The sequence below is a fragment of the Pteropus alecto genome, unplaced genomic scaffold (assembly GCF_000325575.1).
Source record: "Pteropus alecto unplaced genomic scaffold, ASM32557v1 scaffold13, whole genome shotgun sequence".
NCBI classification, from domain to species: domain Eukaryota; kingdom Metazoa; phylum Chordata; class Mammalia; order Chiroptera; family Pteropodidae; genus Pteropus; species Pteropus alecto.
This window is the reverse complement of record NW_006434373.1, coordinates 179,321-187,280: the sequence shown is the minus strand read 5'-3', so window position 1 is coordinate 187,280 and position 7,960 is coordinate 179,321. Positions and strand designations below refer to the sequence as shown.

The following is a 7,960-nucleotide window of genomic DNA, read 5'->3' as shown; positions in this document are numbered from 1 at the left end:
AAGATTAAATGAAGTTTCACAGAATCAAGCGAACTCTTCTAAGGAAAAAAAAAAAACCTCCTGCAGAAAACCAAGTTGCTTTTAAGGAGCATTCTGACAAGGGAAAACTGTCTGCAAACATCCTCCTCCTAGAGCCCAGATGTGCAGCCGAGAAGTTCAGACAGGTCCCCATTTGGGCCCCACAGAGAAACCTCCGACTTCTCCATGAGTCATTTCCCAGCATCTGCTACAGGCTGGCACGCCCCATCCCACACCGAGGCTGCCTGCCCCTGTGACAACAAAGTTTGCTCATGAGAAAATAATCGTGAGCCTGGTTTTCCCCAGTTTCATGCTATTTCGTAAACATCTGTGTCCATTTCCCAATATCTGGGGTCAGGAAGGAGGTGGGGGAGCTGCTGAGCTGCTCCACATTTGGGGTAGATGGGAAAGCTGAATGCTAAAGAATAGGGACCCCACACTCAGTCTCTTCGGAGAGGCCTATCCTTAAGATTGGTCTTTGTGCCTCAAGTCTGAACTATCGTTACACCACAGAGAAGGCCACAGTTGAGGGCCAAGCGCCCAGTAACAGTGGATCCGTGACTCCAGGAGGAAACCCAGGGCTCACTTCCCAGCCCAGCGTGAACTGGAAGCCAAGCAGGCAGGGCCGGTTTCCCAAAAAAGGGCACCAGCCTATCTCTGAACAGCTCAGTTCTCAGCTAATAAAATGTGCATATGGTTAAATCATTAACTAACAGCTGGATTAAAATTTCATTAAACCAAATGCTGTATTCAAAAGGCCATAGCAGAAGGACTAGGAATGGAAAGGAAGTTGTATAGCTCGCGCCCTCACTCAGACTGTTGGTGCTTGAAGGATCTGAGTCCCCCACACCTGCAGCAGGCGGTGCTGTGCCTGGTACTGGGAAGGCCTGCGGATGGATTGTTCCAGAAAGGAGCCTCCCTCCCGCTGCCAAAGTTATCCTACAGGCATGCCGGGCAGCAGGAAAATCTTTTTGATTTCTTCTAAGGTCCATCTCTCACTTCCTTGAAATGGAGATTTTAAAACTCCTTTAAAACCCCTGAGCAGCATGGGCTTTGGCATCTGTGAGCTTTCATTATAAAAGTTTTTTTTTTTTTTTTCCTGAGGTTCCCAATAAGATTACTGCATCTTATTGAGAGGCAAGATTCTCAGTGTCTGATACAAACTCTAACCCTCACTTGTATGTCACTGCCTGAACTATTCACAGCAGCTTCCACAGGGACGGACAGTTCCCAGGAGAGAAAGCCACTCTGTCACCGCAAAGGGCAGAATGAAGAAATACGTGTCATGTCACACAGCATTCTGAAGATATGAAATGGAGACTAGGAGAAGTAGTTAACCCTCCCCAGGGAAGGAGAGAATCTGAGGTCAGATCAGTTTTTGTCCAAACATGGAGCAGAAGTGCTTTGCCTGGACCCTCCTGTGCATTTCTGTCACCTGGGCCAATTACCACCTGTACTTCAAGAACTCAGCACAAGCACTGGGACTGCGGGACGCTGCTGATGAAGCACTGAAGGGGTCATGGTGGCTGCTACTAGATCATGGGAACACTGAGGACACCGGCAGCCCGGCCTTGCAGGTAGGACCAGAGGAGGAGGAAGTCAGCACTGGGGAGGCACGGGACCAAGCCTGGGAAACGCACTCAGGGAACTGCTAATGCCCTTCCAGAAGTGCCCGGACCCAAACTGGATGTCTGTGTGTTGGAACCAGAGCCCACTGGCCACCTCCTCGGTGGGAGACCTGCAACTTGTTTCCCTGGCCTGACCCAGCTCCGAGGTGTATAGCCACATAGCCCAAGCAGGTTACCACACCTCTCCAAGACTCAGTTTCCCCATATGCAAAACTCCTACTCACAGAGTTATGGTGGGTTATGGTACATGGCTCACACCACTGTACATAGCTCCCCAAATCCTATCAAATCCTATCACCTACAGCAGCCCCCTTCCTCTTAACCCACATGACCCCCAAGTAGAAATCACATGTTCTCACTAACAAATTACCATCAGACCTATCTTTATTAAGGCCTGGCCACGCTTTTAAAAGTGACTGAGACTTTGATTCTTGGGAGAAATCAGAGTCACACATGCGCCAGTTGTGACAAAAGAAATGTTTCAAACTCCAAAACCTTCAGAAAGGCCCAGGGAGAGAAGGAGAGTGTGAGGGAGGAGCCCGGGGGTGATGAGAGGGGCGGACAGCCTGTGGGGGAAGTTTTTAGGGTCTCCTACAAAGGGTTCTAACTTGCCCAAGGAAAACCCATGAACTCCAGTATCCTACCAGCCCAGAAAATGCCCAGGCCACAGCTCCCGAAAGGAGAAAGGGAGGAAACCACCCAACCCTGAGTTCAGGGAGGACAGACAGGGCAGAAGTGTGAGGGCAGGTCTGAGCCCTTCCCCACACAGGCACACCCAGCCGTGAGCAGACCCACAGTCTCTCCCCGCAGGTGCTTGCCACACTTGGCACCGCTGATAAGACCCAACTAGCCCTGAGGCTGAGCCTGGGGCAACCCTCCACGTGCAGTAGACACTCAACGCTTGTGCAGGAAAAGCAAATCAGCACTCGCCGTCAGCGGGGCTCTCCTGTGACGTTCTAAGAGATTCCTCACATTCTGATGCAAGGTGGACTCCTGTGATTTAGGACAAACTGAAGGAGAAATTGAAGATGGATGTCAGGATGAGGATGCTCGGAATACTGCAGGCCCGCCCTGGACCCAGATAATCGCCTCGAAGCTGTCATAAACCCAGGGGACCCACTGCCCACCCCAAGGCAAGCCTGGAACTCCCAGGGCCCACCTCACCAAATGTCAATGTAAGGAGTCCCCAAGGCCACAGCAACTGAGACTACTAGGACTTTGACGTTCGTGGTCGTCACCCACCTACCAAGTTGGGAAGAAAGTCCTCACTTAGAATATACAAATCTAAATCATTCCTAGACACATAAATAACAGACACCTCCTTCGATATAGAATCACCCCGGATGCAAATACCCTTTCTCTGGAGACTGGGAGTAAAGAAACAGGGAAGAGGATGACATGGTGTTAAAGAGACATTCTTACCAACCTCACCGAGCCCAGCCCCTCGCTCCTACACTAAGACCCTGTGGTCCAGCGTGAAACCCTGTAACTCCACATAAGAGCTATGTTAATCAGCCCTCTGTCAGAAACTAACGTAAAGGATAAAAATAAATGCTATTACAGAAGACACACGAGGTCTTCGAAAACTCTGGTTTACATAAAGCTACCCAAAAAATCCTTTTCACAAGACACTCATAGAAACAGCATTATGATGACCAAAAATCAGGCCTTTCCATGAATACCTATCGCGGACCAGGTCTGTTGTTAGTGAACTGGAATCCTGATTCTCTGAGTCATGCAAAGATACTTGGAGGGCTATGTCTCCCTGCCTGAAGTACCCCAGGACCACGGTGGGGTGGCTCCCCACCTGGAGCCCCCCAGGATTATGGGAGATGGGTCCATCTACTCCAGCTAGTGTGGGATGTCTGGACCACAGGCCTGAATTTATTTCAAAAAGACTTTTTTTTAAGCTTTACCTTGAGAAATTAGAGAGAAAAGTAAATGTTAGGGGAGAAAATGTTACCTGTATAATCTCTTAAGTTCGAAGTCAGTGTTTTCTAGTCAACAACTTGGTTTTTATTAAAAACGTCTCAGAAAATGAAATCTGTCTTCCCAAACCACAGACTTCCTCTTGTCCTTTCAGAGTCTAGCTCCACATAGCTTCTCCCTCTCTTAAGCATTGTGGAGCTATTGAGGTCTTTCTTGGTTTAGTCATATCTCCACGCAACGGCACCACTTTCTGAGCAATTTTCATCTTTCAGTATGAGCAGAAAGACATTCTCGTGTCATTGACCCACACGCTCCTTCTAAGTCAGAAGTGCACACCCACCCGCGTGGAAACAGTCTTTATTCGGGTAAGTTCTCGGTAAGTATGACAGGATCCGAGATTCTGTAATTACGCCCATGTCAATAAACAAGGTGATGAGTTAGCTCCTCCTCACTTTGCTCTAGAAAGCAGTTATTTTACTGTCTAATTGCTAATTTTATGTAAAAAAAAAAAAAAAAGTACATACAAACAAAAGAACAAAAATACTCCCCACAATCCCACTACTCCGAGAAAATAACCACACTGAAATTTATATTCATATATTCCAAACCATTTTTGGAGCAATCTCAATTTTTTTAAACAAAAATGAATCTCACTATGAACATAGCTTTGCGACTTGCCTTTATCACTTAGCAAACATGACCCAACGCTGAGAAAGATAAGCAATATTCCGACTGGAACGTGAGGAGCTGTATGGGCTCTGCCTCTGGGGAAGACAAGAAGGGGCAGAGGGTGCTGTGCCTTGGTAGCTCAGGCCAGGACCATGTGGTTGGCCCCTTCCCTTCCACAGGGCAACACAAATGAAACCAGGTGAGAGGAAGCAGGAGAAAAGGGGCTGCTGGGCTGGACGTGGGGCAGGGACCCAGGATGGGCTTTAGGGTATGGGCTCAGCCTCAATCAGAGCTGCCACCAGGGAAGGCGAGGGTCAGATCGGGAACCTTAGGACAGCTCCTCACTGAGCCAGAGGCTGGGTTTTTTTGTATATATATATTTTGTGGAGATTTTCTGGGGAAAGGCAGATGATATCATCCTCACAATAATCACTTATATAAATAAAAGGAAATTAAAACACTGATACATTATGGAATAGTCTTATAAATGACTGGACTAACCCAGCACTTAAGAGCTCTTATTTTTAACTTTTTTGTTCATGTAACATTAAAATGCTCCTTTTACCGTATAAAACGGCAATTTCCTCCTTGATGTAATCTTCTCCTCCCCTGTTTTAGAAGCAAAAGGCAGCCCCTTCCAAGGGGGTCCTAGGTTGCTCTTGACAGATACACTGTGCAGTCCAGGACGGGCAGCTGTGTCTGAGCCCCAACCCTGACAGCCCAATTTCATACAGCCTTTTAGTTTAAATAAACAGTAAACAAATAATGAGTTGCAATTTAAATGACTAAAAAATTATAGCTCACTCTCAACATCAGGAAGATATTTTTCCTGGTAGGAAGAACACTTTGCCCAAAATCACTTTCTTGGATAAAGGACAAGGCCAAGGAGAAAGGGCTTGTTCTTCCAAATGTATCTGATCCAAAGAGTTCTTACAAATAAATCTGCAATGGATACTATCAACCTCCACTCTCCCATGTCAAAAATAAATAAAAAGGAAAGACAGGAATGAATGGGAACGCTTTTCCTAAGATATCTGTTCAGTAATTAGCAGTGATGCTGTAGACACGAGTTGATGCTGAGGAACACTCAGTGAAGCATGGTCAGAGCCTGCTCTGATCCCCAGAGACAACCTCCTGCTGATGAAAAGGAAGGAAGGAAACGTGTATTCTCCCTCTTCTTTCTCATACATTCCATCTGCACTTCACGCTGAGTCAAAAGACAGATAATACTGGGTAGCAGCAGCTGGGCTCAAGGCTGACCCTCCTCTCCAGAGGGTGTTGGAGGGTTCCTGCTGGAGCACTATGTCCCTTGGACAGGGTGCAAGGCCTTACTGGCTATGACCATCATCCTGCCAGGCCACCAAATCCCCTTGGCTCTTTTGAGTTCAGAAATCAGATATAGGCTCTTTGTTTTCTACAGTGACATTGTCAAATGAATGATCAAATCTTAAAGGTGATGCTGAGCCTGGAGGAGGCCCGCTGGAGAGACATAAGACTTTGCTCCATAAGTCATTGCCATGACACAAGGAAGAGGGAGCAGCTGCTTCCTTGGAGGCAATGACTAAACTCAGGTGTGGTGAGCTGACAAGTGGCCTGGTCCAGTCAGCATTGCCTGACCTTGTCTCTTAGGTTTGTCCACTTTCTTCTAGTCTTCCAGCCACCATCTGGGTCTTCATCCTCTCGTTTCGACTCTAGAAGAGGTCCCAGAGTGGTCATCTGCCTCTGGGTTCTGCCCCTCCAATCAATGCCACTCAAGAATATAAGCGAAGTCTTAAAATATCATCATCTTTCTGCAATCTTCACATATGGCCTCTCCACCATTCTCTCTCCTCTCACCTTTGGAATTTTCATGAGGCATGTTTAGACATCATTCTACCTCTGTGTCTCTAAACTTCTCTCATATTTTCATCTTTTTGTATCCCTGGAGTCTTTTTCAAATTTACCTTCTAGTTTATCAATTTTCCCTTCAACTATGTCTAATCAGCTATTTAATTCATCTATTTTTTCATTTAAATTCTTGTGTTCTTCATTTCTGGAAATTCTATTTGATTCTTTTCCAAATTGGTTCAGTCAGTCTTCACTGTTTCTTATCCTACTCATGTTTTTAATCTTGTCTCTTATTACTTTAGATTCATTAAACTTTGTTAGTTGACATTCTGCAAACTCTGTAGGTCTGATTCTGCTGTCTGTTGTTTCTCTTGCCAAAAGCACATGATGCTTTATTTACTTGCATTCTCTGTGTATTTTCTCCTCTGAGTTCACGTTCCTTGGAACTTTATACAGGAGAATTCTTTGAGACTTGGATTGAAAGAGATGGTTGGATTTGCTTTTGACTGGCATATCATTGCTTGGTGGATGTTACGAACTATTAATTCAGAACTACATTAATGTACAGGCAAGAACTGAGTTTTTTCTACCACAGATGTGGTATAGATTCAGTAAGTTTTGGTTTCAAGTATTTAGCATCAAATGGCAAGCTCAATTTTCCTTGCTAAATTCTTTTATGAAGTGGGTTTATTTGTCTCTGACCTTACACCATAGAGCTTTGAGGCAACCAACTCGCAAAGCCTATCAGTGAGAATAGGGTTTTTGCCTCAATACTAAATATTAAATAATCTCTTGGAATTAGGTCCTGTAGGTTTGTCTCTTTCTTTGCTGTTAAGTTGTGACTTTCTGTTCGCAGCACCCCTCTCCTTAGATAAGCACTCAGCAAATTTTTCATTGAGCTAATGAATAAATTAATAAACTACAAATAATCTTATGAAAACTGTAAGAAAAGTGTGAATAATCTGCAAAGGAGTCAGAAACTCTGATGAATTGGGATTATTACCCCAGTGCACTGAAGGAATGACAGCATTTTGGGGACTACCCCTTGATTCTGACTATATCACAGATAGCTGATTTCATGGAAAGGACAGTATTACTACATCATTGTTTTTATTTAGCTCTCATCCTCCCTTTCCTGCACATTTTCTAGCATCACCAAAACCAGAAACCATGATTTCTACTTCTAACTCTGTCTGAAAGATTTTGAAGACAATGGTCCCCATTCCTCAACCTCACATAAAACAGTGGTTCCCAAATCAATTCTCTTGCCAGAGATCCTCCTTCAGCAGTTCTGGTGAGAGCCCAGCTTTATAGAGACTGATAGTAATTCTCAAGTTTATGATCCACAAGCCTCTAACATCGACTATTTAAACAAGAAAGGATTTTTCTCACACTAGGCTAACGGAAATAACCCTTGAAGGTTATAATAACATCATCATCCCTGGTGTCAACTTATCATCAACCCAAAGCCAGACTTGCCTTCTGACAAATCCCTCAGTCTTTTCATTTTTCTTCAGCAAATTATTTCAGAGAATCTGGAGTATGCATTAATGTAACACAACAACTGTAATAGCTCGGCCTCAGGAGCAGGCTGGCCAGCATGGGCAGCAATGGTGCAGATGGAGAAGAAATATGTCTCCACGTTTTAAGGACAGGAGATCCTTAACAGTTTTCTAAAAATTAAATTCATTAAGTCGTCAGAACATGTTGTTTGTTCCACTTAGAAGTAGAAACATACAGGAATGTAATTCATCTGTTAAAAATTTTCTCAAACTCAAAAAAGCTATTTGAATAGACCCACAAAACCCATAATTCTAAACCCAAAGGTGGACTATTTGGCTACACAGGGATTCTTCTTTGCTCCATTAACCACCGCATACGAACGACGC

The 7,960-nt window shown here is 44.8% G+C and overlaps 1 protein-coding gene across 1 annotated transcript in view; it reads right to left on the bottom strand.

Annotated features, from left to right (window-relative positions):
• RASA3 (RAS p21 protein activator 3) overlaps positions 1 to 7,960 on the bottom strand; it is a 114,725-nt gene that overhangs the window by 67,305 nt on the left and 39,460 nt on the right. The window lies entirely within an intron of this gene.